This window comes from Oncorhynchus nerka, linkage group LG14, assembly GCF_034236695.1.
Source record: "Oncorhynchus nerka isolate Pitt River linkage group LG14, Oner_Uvic_2.0, whole genome shotgun sequence".
Lineage (NCBI taxonomy): Eukaryota > Metazoa > Chordata > Actinopteri > Salmoniformes > Salmonidae > Oncorhynchus > Oncorhynchus nerka.
The window spans coordinates 96,887,710-96,907,606 of NC_088409.1; positions in this window are offsets into that span (position 1 = coordinate 96,887,710).

Genomic DNA, 19,897 nt, shown 5'->3' on the forward strand with positions numbered 1-19,897 from the left:
TCTCTACATACTAGTCACTACTCCATACCAGACCCTACTCCATACCAGACTCTACTCCCTACTAGTCTCTACATACTAGTCACTACTCCATACCAGACCCTACTCCATACCAGACTCTACTCCATACCAGACTCTACTCCATACCAGACCCTACTCCATACCAGACTCTACTCCCTACTAGTCTCTACATACTAGTCACTACTCCATACCAGACCCTACTCCATACCAGACTCTACTCCATACCAGACCCTACTCCATACCAGACTCTACTCCCTACTAGTCTCTACATACTAGTCACTACTCCATACCAGACCCTACTCCATACCAGACCCTACTCCATACCAGACTCTACTCCATACCAGACTCTACTCCCTACCAGACCCTACTCCCTACTAGTCACTACTCCATACCAGACCCTACTCCATACCAGACCCTACTCCATACCAGACTCTACTCCATACCAGACTCTACTCCCTACTAGTCACTACTCCATACCAGACTCTACTCCATACTAGACTCTACTCCATACCAGACCCTACTCCTACCCATACCAGACTCTACTCCATACCAGACTCTACTCCCTACTAGTCACTACTCCATACCAGACTCTACTCCCTACTAGTCACTACTCCATACCAGACTCTACTCCTACCAGACCTACTCCATACCAGTCTACTCCATACCAGACTCTACTCCCTACCATACCAGACTCTACTCCCTACTAGTCACTACTCCATACCGGACTCTACTCCATACCAGACCCTACTCCATACCAGACCCTACTCCCTACTAGTCACTACTCCATACCAGACCCTACTCCCTACCAGACTCTACTCCATACCAGACTCTACTCCATACCGGACTCTACTCCATACCAGACTCTACTCCATACCAGACTCTACTCCATACCGGACTCTACTCCATACCAGACTCTACTCCATACCAGACTCTACTCCATACCAGACTCTACTCCATACCAGACTCTACTCCCTACTAGTCACTACTCCATACCAGACTCTACTCCATACCAGACTCTACTCCCTACTAGTCACTACTCCATACCAGACTCTACTCCATACTAGTCACTACTCCATACCAGACCCTACTCCATACCAGACCCTACTCCATACCAGACCCTACTCCCTACTAGTCACTACTCCATACCAGACCCTACTCCATACGACTCTACTCCCTACTAGTCACTACTCCATACCAGACTCTACTCCATACCAGACTCTACTCCATACCGGACTCTACTCCATACCAGACTCTACTCCCTACCAGTCACTACTCCATACCAGACTCTACTCCATACCAGACTCTACTCCATACCAGACTCTACTCCATACCAGACTCTACTCCATACCGGACTCTACTCCATACCAGACTCTACTCCCTACTAGTCACTACTCCATACCAGACTCTACTCCATACCAGACTCTACTCCCTACTAGTCACTACTCCATACCAGACTCCTGCCATACCAGACTCTACTCCATACCAGACTCTACTCCATACCAGACTCTACTCCGTACCAGACCCTACTCCATACCAGACTCTACTCCCTACTAGTCACTACTCCATACCAGACTCTACTCCATACCAGACTCTACTCCATACCGGACTCTACTCCATACCGGACTCTACTCTATACCGGACTCTACTCTATACCGGACTCTACTCTATACCGGACTCTACTCCATACCAGACCCTACTCCATACCAGACTCTACTCCATACCGGACTCTACTCCGTACCAGACCCTACTCCATACCGGACTCTACTCCATACCAGACTCTACTCCATACCAGACCCTACTCCCTACTAGTCACTACTCCATACCAGACCCTACTCCCTACTAGTCACTACCCATACCAGACTCTACTCCCTACTAGTCACTACTCCATACCAGACCCTACTCCCTACTAGTCCTACCATACCAGACCCTACTCCCTACTAGTCACTACTCCATACCAGACCCTACTCCCTACTAGTCACTACCCCATACTCCAGCCCCTACTCCCTACTAGACTCTACTCATACCAGACCCTACTCCCTACTAGTCACTACTCCATACCAGACCCTACTCCTACTAGTCACTACCCATACCAGCCCCTACTGACCTACTAGTCACTACTCCGTACCGGACCCTACTCCAGACCCTACTAGTCACTCTCCCTGTACCAGACCCTACTACCCCTACTAGTCACTACTCCAGACCCGTACCAGCCCCTACTCCCTACTAGTCACTACTCCGTACCAGCCCCTACTCCCTACTAGTCACTACCCGTACCAGCCCCTACTCCCTACTAGTCACTACCCCGTACCAGCCCCTACTCCCTACTAGTCACTACCCGTACCAGCCCCTACTCCCTACTAGTCACTACTCCGTACCAGCCCCTACTCCCTACTAGTCACTACCCCGTACCAGCCCCTACTCCCTACTAGTCACTACTCCGTACCAGCCCCTACTCCCTACTAGTCACTTCCCTGTACCAGCCCCTACTCCGTACCAGACATACAAAACTCCCTCTCTCCCTTACCCCTCCCTCTCTACCTTCCTTCCTTCCCTCTCTCTCTCCCTCTCCCTCCCCCTCTTTCTCTCCCTTCCTTCCCTCTCTCTCTCCCTCTCTCTCTCTCTCTCTCTCTCTCTCTCTCTCTCTCTCTCTCTCTCTCTCCCTCCCTCCCTCTCCCCTTCCTTCCCCTCTCTCTCTCCCTCTCTCCCTCCCCTCTCCCTCTCTCCCACCCCCTCCTTCTCTCTCTCTCTTCTCCCTCCCTTATCCCTCCTAAACAACCTCTCTCTCTCTCTCTCTCTCTCTCTCTCCCTCTCTCCCACCCCCTCCTTCTCTCTCTCTCTTCTCCCTCCCTTATCCCTCCTAAACAACCCCTCTCTGTCCCTGTCAGCCCACTGTCTCCCCATGCTGTGTGTGTCAGTGTGTTTTATTGTTCTGATTGGGGTCGTTTCTCGTACTTAAGAGCACAACTGCCAGCCACCCTTTCTATTATAAGGTGTTGTTTTATGGGTAATAATAATGATAATGATAAGGCTCATTATGAAGTTATGTGATGTTATTATTATTTTACTGTAGACTCTTTGTATGTTCATATCGTGCGTATAGTTTGGTTTTTATTCAACTTATTTATAGGTGCTGAGTTTTTCACTTGTCTTATTATTTGATGTTTTTATTGCGTAAGGGGTTTACCCGAGGGCAAGACATTTTTTTACATTTTAATTTTTACTGATAGACTGCCGGCAGTATTGGGTAATATTTACAAGATGTAGTTAGTTCTCATATGTTTGTATATTGATGAATTCTGAAGGGTTTTTTTGGAAGTGTCCTTTATATTTGTTTTTAAAAGAAATGTAATCAGAGACATTAACCGTTTCCCTGACAACGCTCATGTACATGTTCAGAGGCATTAACCGTTTCCCTGACAACGCTCATGTACATGTTCAGAGGCATTAACCGTTTCCCTGACAACGCTCATGTACATGTTCAGAGGCATTAACCGTTTCCCTGACAACGCTCATGTACATGTTCAGAGGCATTAACCGTTTCCCTGACAACGCTCATGCTCTTTATTGTTGAATCAAATGATACATCTAGAAGACAAGATCGGAGTATCTCTTAGCATTCCAGATCACAGAGTATCTCCTATATCACAGAATATCTACGAGCTCTATCTCCTAGATCACAGAGTATCTCCTAGATTACAGAGTATCTCCTAGATCACAGAATATCTCCTAGATTACAGAGTATCTCCTAGATTACAGAGTATCTCCTAGATCACAGAATATCTCCTAGATCACAGAATATCTCCTAGATCACAGAGTATCTCCTAGATCACAGATCTACAGAGTATCTCCTAGATCACAGAGTATCTCCTAGATCACAGATCTACAGAGTATCTCCTAGATCACAGAGTATCTCCTAGATTACAGAGTATCTACGAGCTCTATCTCCTAGATTACAGAGTATCTCCTAGATCACAGAGTATCTCCTAGATCACAGAGTATCTCCTAGATCACAGATCTACAGAGTATCTCCTAGATTACAGAGTATCTCTTAGATCACAGAGTATCTCCTAGATTACAGAGTATCTCTTAGATCACAGAATATCTCCTAGATCACAGAGTATCTCCTAGATCACAGAGTATCTCCTAGATCACAGAATATCTCCTAGATTACAGAATATCTCCTAGATTACAGAATATCTCCTAGATTACAGAATATCTCCTAGATTACAGAATATCTCCAAGATTGCAGAATATCTCCTAGATCACAGAGTATCTACGAGCTCTATCTCCTAGATCACAGAGTATCTCCTAGATCACAGAGTATCTCCTAGATCACAGAATATCTCCTATATCACAGAATATCTCCTATATCACACAGTATCTCCTAGATTACAGAATATCTCCAAGATCACAGAATATCTCCTAGATCACAGAGTATCTCCTAGATTGCAGAGTATCTCCTATATCACAGAATATCTCCTATATCACAGAATATCTCCTATATCACACAGTATCTCCTAGATTACAGAGTATCTCCTAGATTAAAGAGTATCTACGAGCTCTATCTCCTAGATTACAGAATATCTCCTATATCACACAGTATCTCCTAGATCACAGAGTATCTCCTAGATTACAGAATATCTACGAGCTCTATCTCCTAGATCACGGAGTATCTCCTAGATTACAGAGTATCTCCTAGATCACGGAGTATCTCCTAGATTACAGAATATCTCCTAGATTAGAATGTTTCCTAGATTACAGAGTATCTCCTAGATCACAGAGTATCTCCTAGATTACAGAGTATCTCCTAGATTACAGAGTATCTCCTAGATCACAGAGTATCTCCTAGATCACAGAGTATCTCCTATATCACAGAATATCTACGAGCTCTATCTCCTAGATCACAGAGTATCTCCTAGATTACAGAATATCTCCTAGATCACAGAGTATCTCCTAGATCACAGAATATCTCCTAGATCACAGAATATCTACGAGCTCTATCTCCTAGATCACAGAGTATCTCCTAGATCACAGATCACAGAGTATCTCCCAGATCACAGAGTATCTCCCAGATCACAGAGTATCTCCTAGATCACACAGTATCTCCTATATCACAGAATATCTACGAGCTCTATCTCCTAGATCACAGAGTATCTCCTAGATTACAGAGTATCTCCTATATCACAGAATATCTACGAGCTCTATCTCCTAGATCACGGAGTATCTCCTAGATCACAGAATATCTACGAGCTCTATCTCCTAGATCACAGAGTATCTCCTAGATTACAGAGTATCTCCTATATCACAGAATATCTACGAGCTCTATCTCCTAGATCACAGAGTATCTCCTAGATTACAGAGTATCTCCTAGATCACAGAGTATCTCCTAGATCACAGAGTATCTCCTAGATCACAGAGTATCTCCTAGATCACAGAGTATCTCCTAGATCACAGAATATCTCCTAGATCACAGAGTATCTCCTAGATTACAGAGTATCTCCTAGATCACAGAATATCTCCTAGATCACAGAGTATCTCCTAGATCACAGAATATCTCCTATATCACAGAATATCTACGAGCTCTATCTCCTAGATCACAGAGTATCTCCTAGATTACAGAGTATCTCCTAGATCACAGAGTATCTCCTAGATTACAGAGTATCTCCTAGATTACAGAGTATCTACGAGCTCTATCTCCTAGATTACAGAATATCTCCTAGATTACAGAGTATCTCTTAGATCACAGAGTATCTCCTAGATCACAGAGTATCTCCTAGATCACAGAGTATCTCCTAGATCACAGAATATCTCCTAGATTACAGAGTATCTCCTATATCACAGAATATCTCCTAGATTACAGAATATCTCCTAGATTACAGAATATCTCCTAGATTACAGAGTATCTCCTAGATTACAGAATATCTCCTAGATCACAGAATATCTCCTAGATCACAGAATATCTCTTAGATCACATACAGTTGAAGTCAGAAGTTTACATACACTTAGGTTGGAGTCATTAAAACTTGTTTTTCAACCACTCCACACATTTATTGTTCACAAACTATAGTTTTGGCGAGTCGGTTAGGACATATACTCTGTGCATGACACAAGTCATCTTTCCAACAATTGTTTACAGACAGATTATTTCACGTATAATTCACTGTATCCCAATTCTAGTGTGTCAGAAGTTTACATACACTAAGTTGACTGTGCCTTTAAACAGCTTGGAAAATTCCAGAAAATGTCATGGCTTTAGAAGCTTCTGATAGGCTAATTGACATCATTTGAGTCAATTGGAGGTGTACCTGTGGATGTATTTCAAGGCCTACCTTCAAACTCAGTGCCTCTTTGCTTGACATCATGGGAAAATCAAAGAAATCAGCCAAGACCTCAGAATATAAATTGTAGACCTCCACAAGTCTGGTTCATCCTTGGGAGAAATTTCCAAACGCCTGAAGGTACCATGTTCATCTGTACAAACAATAGTATGCAAGTATAAACACCATGGGACCACACAGCCGTCATACTGCTCAGGAAGGAGACGCGTTCTGTCTTCTAGAGATGAATGTACTTTGGTGCAAAAAGTGCAAATCAATCCCAGAACAACAGCAAAGGACCTTGTGAAGATGCTGGAGGAAACAGGTATAAAAGTATCTATATCCACAGTAAAACGAGTCCTGTATCGACATAACCTGAAAGGCCGCTCAGCAAGGAAGAAGCCACTGCTCCAAAACCGCCATTAAAAAGCCAGACTACGGTTTGCAACTGCACATGGGGACAAAGAAACTTACTTTTTGGAGAAATGTCCTCTGGTCTGAAGAAACGAAAGTAGAACTGTTTGGCCATCGTTATGTTTGGAGGAAAAAGTGAAGAACACCATCCTAACCGTGAAGCACGGGGGTGGCAGCATCATGTTGTGGGGGTGCTGTGCTGCAGGAGAGACTGGTGCACTTCACAAAATAGATGGCATCATGAGGGAGGAAAATTATGTGGATATATTGAAGTAACATCTCAAGACATCAGTCAGGAAGTTAAAGCTTGGTCGCAAATGGGTCTTCCAAATGGACAATGACACCAAGCATACTTCCAAAGTGGTGGCAAAATGGCTTAAGGACAACAAAGTCAAGGCATTGGAGTGGCCATCACAAAGCTCTGACATCAATCATATAGAAAATTTGTGAGCAGAACTGAAAAAGCGTGTGCGAGCAAGGAGGCCTACAAACCTGACTCAGTTAAACCAGCTGTCAGGAGGAATGGGCCAAAATTCACCCAACTTATTGTGGGAAGCTTGTGGAAGGCTAGCCGAAACATTTGACCCAAGTTAAACAATTTATAAGCAATGCTACCAAATACTAATTGAGTCTATGTAAACTTCTGACCTACTGGGAATGTGATGAAAGAAATAAAATCTGAAATATATCATTATCTCTACTATTATTCTGACATTTCATATTCCTAAAATAAAGTGGTGATCCTAACTGACCTAAGACTAGGATTAAATGTCAGGATTTGTGGAAAAACTGAGTTTAAATGTAGTTGGCTCAGGTGATTGTAAACTTCCGACTTCAACTGTAATATCTACTAGCACTACCTCCCAGATCACAGAATATCTACATCTCTCCATGTCTCCTCTCATGCTGTCTTCAGGGTATACATTACCTTTCACAGGCTCCACATGCACTGTTACTGTCTGAAAAACACAGTGCAATAAACTCTGAGGTCATGCAGGCAGCCTTGATGTACAGTAGGTTTGTTTTTAGAAGAATCACAGTACCCTGTTGCTGCTGTTTCCTTTTCCTGTTAGTCGCTATGGTTTTGTCAAAATGGTGTCTGGTAATATCATATAAACTCAATGAAAACTAGTCAGGGAATCATCTCTGCCAAATTGAGATTTAAAGAGTATCTATTTAAGGAAATATGGTAGTCTTCTTTTATAGAGTCGTGTCTGTCGGTGTCTGTTGTGTTGTCTGCCCGATACGTTACAGACTCTGTGGCCTCGCCAAGCTCCAAAGCATTATCCATCATAACACTGTTATTGATTGATCAGATACTGTAATACTGTTGTTATACAGTGGTAGAAACAGCCCGTATCCGTAGCAACCATAACAGACCTATCCATGCATACACCAAGCACTTACTGTGACTGGGGGGGGGGCTGCTAAGGAAACCCCTCCTCTTCAGCTCAGCACTCCAGGGAACTCTGGGAAATGTATGCCTTTTCACACATGGTTCCAAACCAAGCACAGGCTCTTTACTCATGACCTGCAGCCCAGCACAACACTGCTTCTTTATACTGTGTATGGGTGACCACACCTGGTGACAGTGACCACACCTGGTGACAGTGACCACACCTGGTGACAGTCGCGACACCTGGTGACAGTCGCGACACCTGGTGACAGTGACCACACCTGGTGACAGTCGCGACACCTGGTGACAGTGACCACACCTGGTGACAGTGACCACACCTGGTGACAGTCGCGACACCTGGTGACAGTACCCACACCTGGTGACAGTGACCACACCAGGTGACAGTCGCGACACCTGGTGACAGTGACCACACATGGTGCACTTAGCCAGCAGCACCCAGGGGACTCGGTTCTAAACCAAAACCCTTCAACGTGCTGGGCTGTGTGGTCTCCTCAGCCAATCTCATTAAAGAATTTCAGGACTTCTCTCTCCATTGGTTCTAAACCAAAAGCATTACCAGAGTTCTAAGTCCATCCCCCCCAATGAGAAATGTGATATATAACAAATCTGTAATACTGTACAATGTTATTCCCTACATGTCTGCATCTTATTACTATGGCCTGTAGGTCTACTCTACTGACTATCAATGGCCTGTAGGTCTACTCTACTGACTATCAATGGCCTGTAGGTCTACTCTCCTGACTATCAATGGCCTGTAGGTCTACTCTACTGACTATCAATGGCCTGTAGGTCTACTCTACTGACTATCAATGGTCTGTAGGTCTACTCTCCTGACTATCAATGTCCTGTAGGTCTACTCTACTGACTATCAATGGCCTGTAGGTCTACTCTACTGACTATCAATGGCCTGTAGGTCTACTCTACTGACTATCAATGGCCTGTAGGTCTACTCTACTGACTATCAATGGCCTGTAGGTCTACTCTACTGACTATCAATGGCCTGTAGGTCTACTCTACTGACTATCAATGGCCTGAGGTCTACTCTACTGACTATCAATGGCCTGTAGGTCTACTCTACTGACTATCAATGGCCTGTAGGTCTACTCTACTGACTATCAATGGCCTGTAGGTCTACTCTACTGACTATCAATGGCCTGTAGGTCTACTCTCCTGACTATCAATGGCCTGTAGGTCTACTCTCCTGACTATCAATGGCCTGTAGGTCTACTCTCCTGACTATCAATGGCCTGTAGGTCTACTCTACTGACTATCAATGGCCTGTAGGTCTACTCTACTGACTATCAATGGCCTGTAGGTCTACTCTACTGACTATCAATGGCCTGTAGGTCTACTCTACTGACTATCTATGGCCTGTAGGTCTACTCTCTTTAAAGAATTTCAGGTCTTCTCTCTCCATTGGTTCTAAACCAAAACCCTTCAGCAGGCTGGGCCGTGTGGTCTCTTTAGCCATATTCTGATCTGAAAGACTCACATTCAATAGTCTTTTCTATCGCCACGGAAACCAAATGGGTGCTGAAACGGGTAGTGATGTGAGACTCTAGGATGCCGTCTGTGTCAGGTCAGAGGTCAGTATGATGTAGTCAGGGGTTTGACTGTTTGACTGGCCACACTTCCCCGTACCAGACTGCCATTAGAGAGACTTACCCAGCTGCTTTCCAATTGGTTCCCTAGACACTGACCTCTCCTCATCCCCTACACTGACCTCTCCTCATCCCTTACACTGACCTCTCCTCATCCCCTACACTGACCTCTCCTCATCCCCTACACTGACCTCTCCTCATCCCCTACACTGACCTCTCCTCATCCCCTACACTGACCTCTCCTCATCCCTTACACTGACCTCTCCTCATCCCCTACATTGAACTCTCCTCATCCCCTACACAGACCTCTCCTCATCCCCCTACACTGAGCTTTCCTCATCCCCTACACTGACCTCTCCTCATCCCCTACACTGACCTCTCCTCATCCCTACACTGACCTCTCCTCATCCCCTACATTGACCTCTCCTCATCCCCTACACAGACCTCTCCTCATCCCCCTACACTGACCTCTCCTCATCCTACACTGATCCTCTCCTCATCCCCTACTGACCTCTCCTCATCCCCTACACTGACCTCTCCTCATCCCCTACACTGACCTCTCCTCATCCCCTACACTGACCTCTCCTCATCCCCCTACACTGACCTCTCCTCATCCCTTACACTGACCTCTCCTCATCCCCTACACTGACCTCTCCTCATCCCCTACACTGACCTCTCCTCATCCCTACACTGACCTCTCCCCTCATCCCCTCACACTGACCTCTCCTCATCCCCTACACTGACCTCTCCTCATCCCCTACACTGACCTCTCCTCATCCCCTACACTGACCTCTCCTCATCCCCTACACTGACCTCTCCTCATCCCCTACACTGACCTCTCCTCATCCCCTACACTGACCTCTCCTCATCCCTACACCTCTCCTCATCCCCTACACTGACCTCTCCTCATCCCTTACACTGACCTCTCCTCATCCCCTACACTGACCTCTCCTCATCCCCTCCTCATCCCCTACACAGACCTCTCCTCATCCCCTACACTGACCTTTCCTCATCCCCTACACTGACCTCTCCTCATCCCCTACACTGACCTCTCCTCATCCCTTACACTGACCTCTCCTCATCCCCTACACTGACCTCTCCTCATCCCCTACACTGACCTCTCCTCACTGACCCCCTACACTGACCTCTCCTCATCCCCTACACTGACCTCTCCTCATCCCCTACACTGACCTCTCCTCATCCCCTACACTGACTGATCCCCTACACTCTCCTCATCCCCTACACTGACCTCTCCTCATCCCCTACACTGACCTCTCCTCATCCCCTACACTGACCTCTCCTCATCCCCCTACACTGACCTCTCCTCATCCCCTACACTGACCTCTCCTCATCATCCCCCTACACTGACCTCTCCTCATCCCCTACACTGACCTCTCCTCATCCCCTACACTGACCTCTCCTCATCCCCTACACTGACCTCTCCTCATCCTACACTGACCTCTCCTCATGACCTCATCCTCATCCCCTCACACAGACCTCTCCTCATCCCCTACACTGACCTCTCCTCATCCCCTACACTGACCTCTCCTCATCCCCTACACTGACCTCTCCTCATCCCCTACACTGACCTCTCCTCATCCCCTACACTGACCTCTCCTCATCCCCTACACTGACCTCTCCTCATCCCTTACACTGACCTCTCCTCATCCCCTCATCCCCACTGACCTCTCCTCATCCCCTACACTGACCTCTCCTCATCCCCTACACTGACCTCTCCTCATCCCCTACACTGACTTCTCTCATCCCCTACACCCTCCTCATCCCCTACACTGACCTCTCCTCATCCCCTACACTGACCTCTCCTCATCCCTTACACTGACCCTCTCCTCATCCCTTACACTGACCTCTCCTCATCCCCTACACTGACCTCTCCTCATCCCCTGACCTCTCCTCACTGACCTCTCCTCATCCCCTACACTGACCTCTCCTCATCCCCTACACTGACCTCTCCTCATCCCCTACACTGACCTCTCCTCATCCCTACACTGACCTCTCCTCCTACACTGACCTCTCCTCATCCCCTACACTGACTCTCTCCTCATCCCCTACACTGACCTCTCCTCATCCCCTCTCCTCATCCCCTACACTGACCTCTCCTCATCCCCTACACTGACCTCATCCCCTCATCACTGACCTCTCCTCATCCCTACACTGACCTCTCCTCATCCCCTACACTGACCTCTCCTCATCCCTTACACTGACCTCTCCTCATCCCTTACACTGACCTCTCCTCATCCCCTACACTGACCTCTCCTCATCCCCTACACTGACCTCTCCTCATCCCCTACACTTACCTCTCCTCATCCCCTACACAGACCTCTCCTCATCCCCCTACACTGACCTCTCCTCATCCCCTACACTGACCTCTCCTCATCCCTTACACTGACCTCTCCTCATCCCTTACACTGACCTCTCCTCATCCCTTACACTGACCTCTCCTCATCCCCTACACTGACCTCTCCTCATCCCCTTACCAATGGACTGGTCTCGCTCTAATAATTTTTCATAGACAATAGAACAAGTAGAGGGACCGAATTGAATAATCGTCTTCATATTTTGGTGCCTTCGATTTATTTTACGTTCTCATCACCTTATTTTTTTGCTGTCAAAATGTTTTAGTTTTTTTTAAATGTCAAGTTTGGTAGAATTCAGTAGATTCTGTAGAGGAGGTGTTGATGTGCATGTTTTGGATGGGGTTACTCACACACGACCGTTTCCTCTAGGATAGGGGTGTCTAACTCATTCCGTGGAGGACCTAGTGTCTGCTTGATTTTTTACCTTTCCAGTTAAGACCTAGACGACCAGGTGAAGGGAGTTCCTTACTAATTAGTGACCTTTAATTCATCGATTAAGGACAAGGAAGGAGTGTGGGGGGGGGGTGAGTTTTACACTTGTGTTCTAGGAGATTTTAGCGTGGAAAACAAAGTCAAGTTTTTAGATATATACTGTTCTACCTGTAGATTAGTTGAAGTAGAGAAGGAAACCAACACGACCGTGCCCTAGTCTGAAGGAAAGGTTGTCAGTTGTCTTGTCTGTAAATGTTCAATATTCTCATCTGGCTTTACAACCAAACAGTTTGATGTTTTTGCTTAATTTGATGTGGGGCGGAGCTTGGGTGGGGCGGAGCTTGGGTGGGGCGGAGCTTGGACGGGCGGGGCTTGGGCGGGGCTTGGGTGGGGCGGAGCTTGGGTGGGGCGGGGGGTGTGACAGACAACTTTTCACCCAGATATTTTTCTATAAATCTAAATCAGATGATTCTATACACTGTACAGATGCTGTATATCATATCACGTCTCCTGAATTTGTAAAAGCATTATTATTGTTCGTTCTATTGAAGTAGTTAGTTAGTGGTTGTAGATGAGGTCTGGACCACAACACTGGGCTTCCATATCAGGACTAAGAGGAAGGAGAAGACGAAGAAGGAAAATAATGTGTTTTCTAATACTTTTTAAAGAGAGATGTTATTGAAGTGGATTTTTTTTATTGTAAGATGAAAAATACTTTTAGATATCACTGGTATTCACAGCACACACACACACACACACACACACACACACACACACACACACACACACAGCACAATACATGTTACACTGGAGAGTCTGTATTGTGTTTATCGGGCCCCTATCTGTGTCCCTCGTGGAACTCTCCTTTTTCAGGCTGTTAGTTGATGCACACACCCCTCATATATATATATATATATATATAAGTACTTGAACATAATCATTTTCCTTCTGCCTTGTTTGTCTCTACTGGTTCTGCTCTGTCCGTAGCTGGATGAGGAGACTGGGTAGAATTTGCCCAGTTAGTAAAAGGCACTGGACCAGGGTTGGGGTCAATTTCTGTCAAGTCAGTAAGTAAACCCAAATTCATAAATGTTCCTAATTGGAAAAACATTGAAGAGAATTTAAATATTTGTTTGACTCCAACCCTGCACTTCCTTTTCAATAAATTGTCATTCTGTCCGGTCATTGGCTGGCTACTTGTGGTTTGGACAATGGATTTTCATAATGAGACCAAGTCAACTTTTCCTGTTTCTTTCAGGGTTTTATTTCTGACACTAATGGGTCTCTGTTATGGGAAGAAGAAAAAAAAGCAGTTGTAGACAGAGATTAAAGTCTTTTTTCAAGTTAAAATCACAACAAAATAAGTATGGTTTTGTTCACTGCACAAAATCCACATATTTATAAAAATAAAAATGTAGCCGTTATTTTACCAGGTTTAGTTGACTGTGAACACCTTCTCATTTGCAGCAACGACTTGGGGAATAGTTACAGGGGAGAGGAGGGGGATGAATGAGCCAATTGTAAACTGGGGATGATTAGGTGACCGTGATGGTATCATTCACAAGCTAAGAGACTTTTTATTTAATCTAATTAGAAATATGATATCAGCCATTAAGATGAAATGAACTTTTGTTGAAAAACTCCTTACACCCTTTACCCAGAGTGCTTTGTAAACCAAAATGTGAGGAGGTTTCATCCTTACCTCTTCACAAAGCTTCAATATGCTTTAGGTGGCTTGAACCAATCATTTGTGTGTGTCATTTATTCATTTCAATCGACAACTATTTTTATTTTTATCCCAGTCACTTGTTAGTGTTTGAGTGTGTTGTTGTTGTTTTAGGGGATGGTTAGGAGATCGATTGTTTACCCAGCTAGCACTTGGTTGGTCCAGACATGTTCTGAACCTGCTTTTCATTGGCCTCGGTTTTACTTGTTTTTCCCTTTTGAAGATGTCTGTTCTCCATTTAGTTTTCTTCTGTTCTTGTCACGTTGTCCCTTTACACAACATGGAGAAGCAATATCACTGTAATGAACAATGTAGTGTTGTTATTAAAATGAGCTATATGATTATTCTCCTGCAGCCTAGGTGTGATATTTGAAGTAAATCTCTTTTATACAAACACACATCTGTGGTGTTGTGTCTATTCTTTGTTTGCGATGATGTTTCTTGTTGAGAATTCCTTGTGGCCTTGTCTCCTTCCCTATTGAAGGCTTGTGACTGCCTTGATACCCTGCAATGACGTTGTTGACCCCATTTCCCTCATCTTTTAACTGGGGTGGCAGCTAACCTAGTGGTTAAGAGCCTTGGGCCAGTAACTCAAAAGGTTGCTGGTTCGAATCCCAGAGCCGACTAAGTGGAAAAATATGCAGCTGTGCCCTTGAGCAAGGCACTTAACGCTAATGGAAAGTCGCTCCAGGTAATCTACTAAATGACAACAAATAATAACTGACCTGCCAGTAAAGCAGCAACAATCTGAGGGAGGGAGGGAGGGAGGGAGACACACACACACAGAGAGAGAGAGAGAGAGACACAGAAAGAGAGAGAGACACACACAGAGAGTGAGACACAGAAAGAGAGAGAGAGACACACAGAGAGAGAGAGAGAGACACAAAGAGAGAGAGAGACACACAGAGAGAGACACAGGTATGATGGTAGCTGTCCTTTCAACACCATGAGCCTGTAACTGATGTGACACTGTTGTTGTCGCTATCAGTGATAGTGGTGTTGGCTACCACACGTGTGAACAGTGCGTTATTGTATGCTATGTGTCATGTTGTCCATGCAGGTTTTTGTCTCTGTATGTTTGTCAGCCCGAAGCGAGGCCAGGTTTGTTTTCATTCATTCTTAATGTCATCACAATGTATCTCTCCTAATTCACTACAACTACGAAGGTCCGACAACAGAATATATGGTTGTAGAACAACTTATTGGAAGATTTCTGGTCCCTCTGAAGGCAGTAGGTTCGCCACTGCTAGGTAGAATGTCTCGTGGATTGATGGAGACCCATGGCTGTTTACGTAAACCAGGAAGTGACTTGCCTGGGGAGCGAACAATCGACATACGACGTAGGACTGGAAGTCGTCGTGTGTTGTATCCGTGTGCACTGCCGGTGGTCTGTGATGTCGTGTGTTTGACCGGCTGTCCTCTGTGTCCTTTCCTCTGTAGGACGCTACGCAGACCTGCAGCTGGAGTTCTCGTCTGCGGTCCGGACCAGCGCCGAGCAGAGAGCGCTCATCCTCAAACTGGAACACGACCTGAGCAGCATCCAGACCATGTCCTCCATGTTACGCCCTGATGCTGACGTTAGTCCTTCACCTCTCTGACCCTTCACCTCCCTGACCCTTCACCTCTCTGACCCTTCACCTCCCTGACCCTTCACCTCTCTGACCCTTCACCTCTCTGACCCTTCACCCCTGACCCTTCACCTCTCTGACACTTCACCTCTCGGACCCTTCACCTCTGACCCTTCACCTCTCTGACCCTTCACCTCCCTGACCCTTCACCTCTCGGACCCTTCACCTCCCTGACCCTGCGACACCACTACCAGCCTGGAGGCAGTCTCCCCATCACTGGGATGCACATAGGACACACACACACATGATAAGACAGGCACCCTACACACACATGATAAGACAGGCACTCTACACACACAATAAGACGGGCACCCTACACACACATGATAAGACAGGCACTCTACACACACAATAAGACGGGCACCCTACACACACATGATAAGACAGGCACTCTACACACACATGATAAGACAGGCACTCTACACACACATGATAAGACAGGCACTCTACACACACATGATAAGACAGGGCACTCTACACACACATGATAAGACAGGCACTCAACACACACACACGATAAGACAGGCACTCTACACACACATGATAAGACAGGCACTATACACACACATGATAAGACAGGCACTCTACACACACATGATAAGACAGGCACTCTACACACACATGATAAGACAGGCACTCATGATACACACACATGATAAGACAGGCACTCTACACACACATGATAAGACAGGCACTACACACACTATGGGCACACACATGATAAGACAGGCACTCTACACACACATGATAAGACAGGCACTCTACACACATGATAAGATGGGCACTCTACACACATGATAAGACAGGCACTCTACACACACATGATAAGACAGGCACTCTACACACACATGATAAGACAGGCACTCTACACACACAATAAGATGGGCACTCTACACACACATGATAAGACAGGCACTCTACACACACATGATAAGACAGGCACTCTACACACACAATAAGATGGGCACTCTACACACACATGATAAGACAGGCACTCTACACACACATGATAAGACAGGCACTCTACACACACAATAAGATGGGCACTCTACACACACATGATAAGACAGGCACTCTACACACACATGATAAGACAGGCACCCTACACACACATGATAAGACAGGCACTCTACACACACATGATAAGACAGGCACTCTACACACACATGATAAGACAGGCACTCTACACACACATGATAAGACAGGCACTATACACACACATGATAAGACAGGCACTCTACACACACATGATAAGACAGGCACTCTACACACACATGATAAGACAGGCACTCTACACACATGATAAGACAGGCACTCTACACACACATGATAAGACAGGCACTCTACACACACAATAAGATGGGCACTCTACACACACATGATAAGACAGGCACTCTACACACACATGATAAGACAGGCACCCTACACACACATGATAAGACAGGCACTCTACACACACATGATAAGACAGGCACTCTACACACACATGATAAGACAGGCACCCTACACACACATGATAAGACAGGCACTCTACACACACATGATAAGACAGGCACTCTACACACACATGATAAGACAGGCACTCTACAGACACATGATAAGACAGGCACTCTACACACACATGATAAGACAGGCACTCTACAGACACATGATAAGACAGGCACTCTACAGACACATGATAAGACAGGCACTCTACACACACATGATAAGACAGGCACTCTACACACATGTATACATGGATGTGGTATTGTACAGTAGTGGTCTGAGGCAACACACTAAATGTATTGGGTAAAGTGTTATGAAATAGAATGTCACGTCATATTTTAAACTGTATATAACTGTTGCTAAACCCCAGGAAGAGTAGCTGCTGCCTTGGCAGGAACTAATGGGGATCCATGGATTGACTTAACAGAATCGGGCCTTAAACCCAAATGGTCCCATGTTTAATATTTTCTTATCTTATTATTGTAAAGTTTGTTGCAATTTTAAATGTACTTTAGATAAAGATTGATTTGATGTTTTCTCTACCAGGGGGCTGACCTGACGAGCATGATTGACACCATCCCTGAGCCAATCAAAGAGGCCACTGCCATGTTCGCAAGTACAGTATGTCTTTGTGTGTGTGTGTGTATAACACTGCAGTGTGTATCTAAAGCTGCTGTGTGTGTCCCCCCCCAGGCCTAGACATGGCCCCCCAGGGGGAGCTGCCTCAAGGCCAGATGGACTCTCTTCTCTCCATAATTTCAGAGAGAGAGAGAGGCCAGAGAGAGAGGCCAGAGAGAGAGAGAGAGGCCAGAGAGAGAGAGGCCAGAGAGGCCAGAGAGAGAGAGAGAGGCCAGAGAGAGAGAGAGAGAAGCCAGAGAGAGCGGAGGCTGTGAGTCCCTCTCTCTCACACACACACACACACACACACACTCTTGTCTAACCTCCCTCCCTCTCTGTCTCTGTGTCCTCCAGGAGAGTCGTTCCATGCAGGTGACCATGCAGGCCCTGCAGAGTGCGTTGGACAGCCTGCGTGCCGACAACATCAAACTCTACGAGGAGATCAAGTTCCTCCAGAGCTACCCTGGCAGGGTGAGTAGGTTCCTCTAGAGCTACCCTGGCAGGGTGAGTAGGTTCCTCCAGAGCTACACTGGCAGGGTGAGTAGGTTCCTCTAGAGCTACACTGGCAGGGTGAGTAGGTTCCTCTAGAGCTACCCTGGCAGGGTGAGTAGGTTCCTCTAGAGCTACCCTGGCAGGGTGAGTAGGTTCCTCTAGAGCTACCCCTGGCTGGCAGGGCCCCTGAGTAGGTTCCTCTAGAGCTACCCTGGCAGGGTGAGTAGGTTCCTCTAGAGCTACCCTGGCAGGGTGAGTAGGTTCCTCTAGAGCTACCCTGGCAGGGTGAGTAGGTTCCTCCAGAGCTACCCTGGCAGGGTGAGTAGGTTCCTCTAGAGCTACCCTGGCAGGGTGAGTAGGTTCCTCTAGAGCTACCCTGGCAGGGTGAGTAGGTTCCTCCAGAGCTACCCTGGCAGGGTGAGTAGGTTCCTCCAGAGCTACCCTGGCAGGGTGAGTAGGTTCCTCCAGAGCTACCCTGGCAGGGTGAGTAGGTTCCTCCAGAGCGCCCCTGGCAGAGCGCCCTGGGTGAGTAGGTTCCTCTAGAGCTACCCTGGCAGGGTGAGTAGGTTCCTCTAGAGCTACCCTGGCAGGGTGAATAGGTTCCTCTAGAGCTACCCTGGCAGGGTGAGTAGGTTCCTCTAGAGCTCCCCTGGCAGGGTGAGTAGGTTCCTCTAGAGCTACCCTGGCAGGGTGAGTAGGTTCCTCTAGAGCTACCCTGGCAGGGTGAGTAGGTTCCTCTACATTTACATTTAAGTCATTTAGCAGACGCTCTTATCCAGAGCGACTTACAAATTGGTGCGTTAACCTTAAGACATCCAGTGGAACAGCCACTTTACAATAGTGCATCTAAATCTTTTAAGGGGGGGAGGGGGGTGAGAAGGATTACTTTATCCTATCCTAGGTATTCCTGAAAGAGGTGGGGTTTCAGGTGTCTCCGGAAAGTGGTGATTGACTCCGCTGTCCTGGCGTCGTGAGGGAGTTTGTTCCACCATTGGGGGGCCAGAGCAGCGAACAGTTTTGACTGGGCTGCGCGGGAACTGTACTTCCTCAGTGGTAAGGAGGCGAGCAGGCCAGAGGTGGATGAATGCAGTGCCCTTGTTTGGGGGTAGGGCCTGATCAGAGCCTGGAGGTACTGAGGTGCCGTTCCCCTCACAGCTCCGTAGGCAAGCACCATGGTCTTGTAGCGGATGCGAGCTTCAACTGGAAGCCAGTGGAGAGAGCGGAGGAGCGGGGTGACGTGAGAGAACTTGGGAAGGTTGAACACCAGACGGGCTGCGGCGTTCTGGATGAGTTGTAGGGGTTTAATGGCACAGGCAGGGAGCCCAGCCAACAGCGAGTTGCAGTAATCCAGACGGGAGATGACAAGTGCCTGGA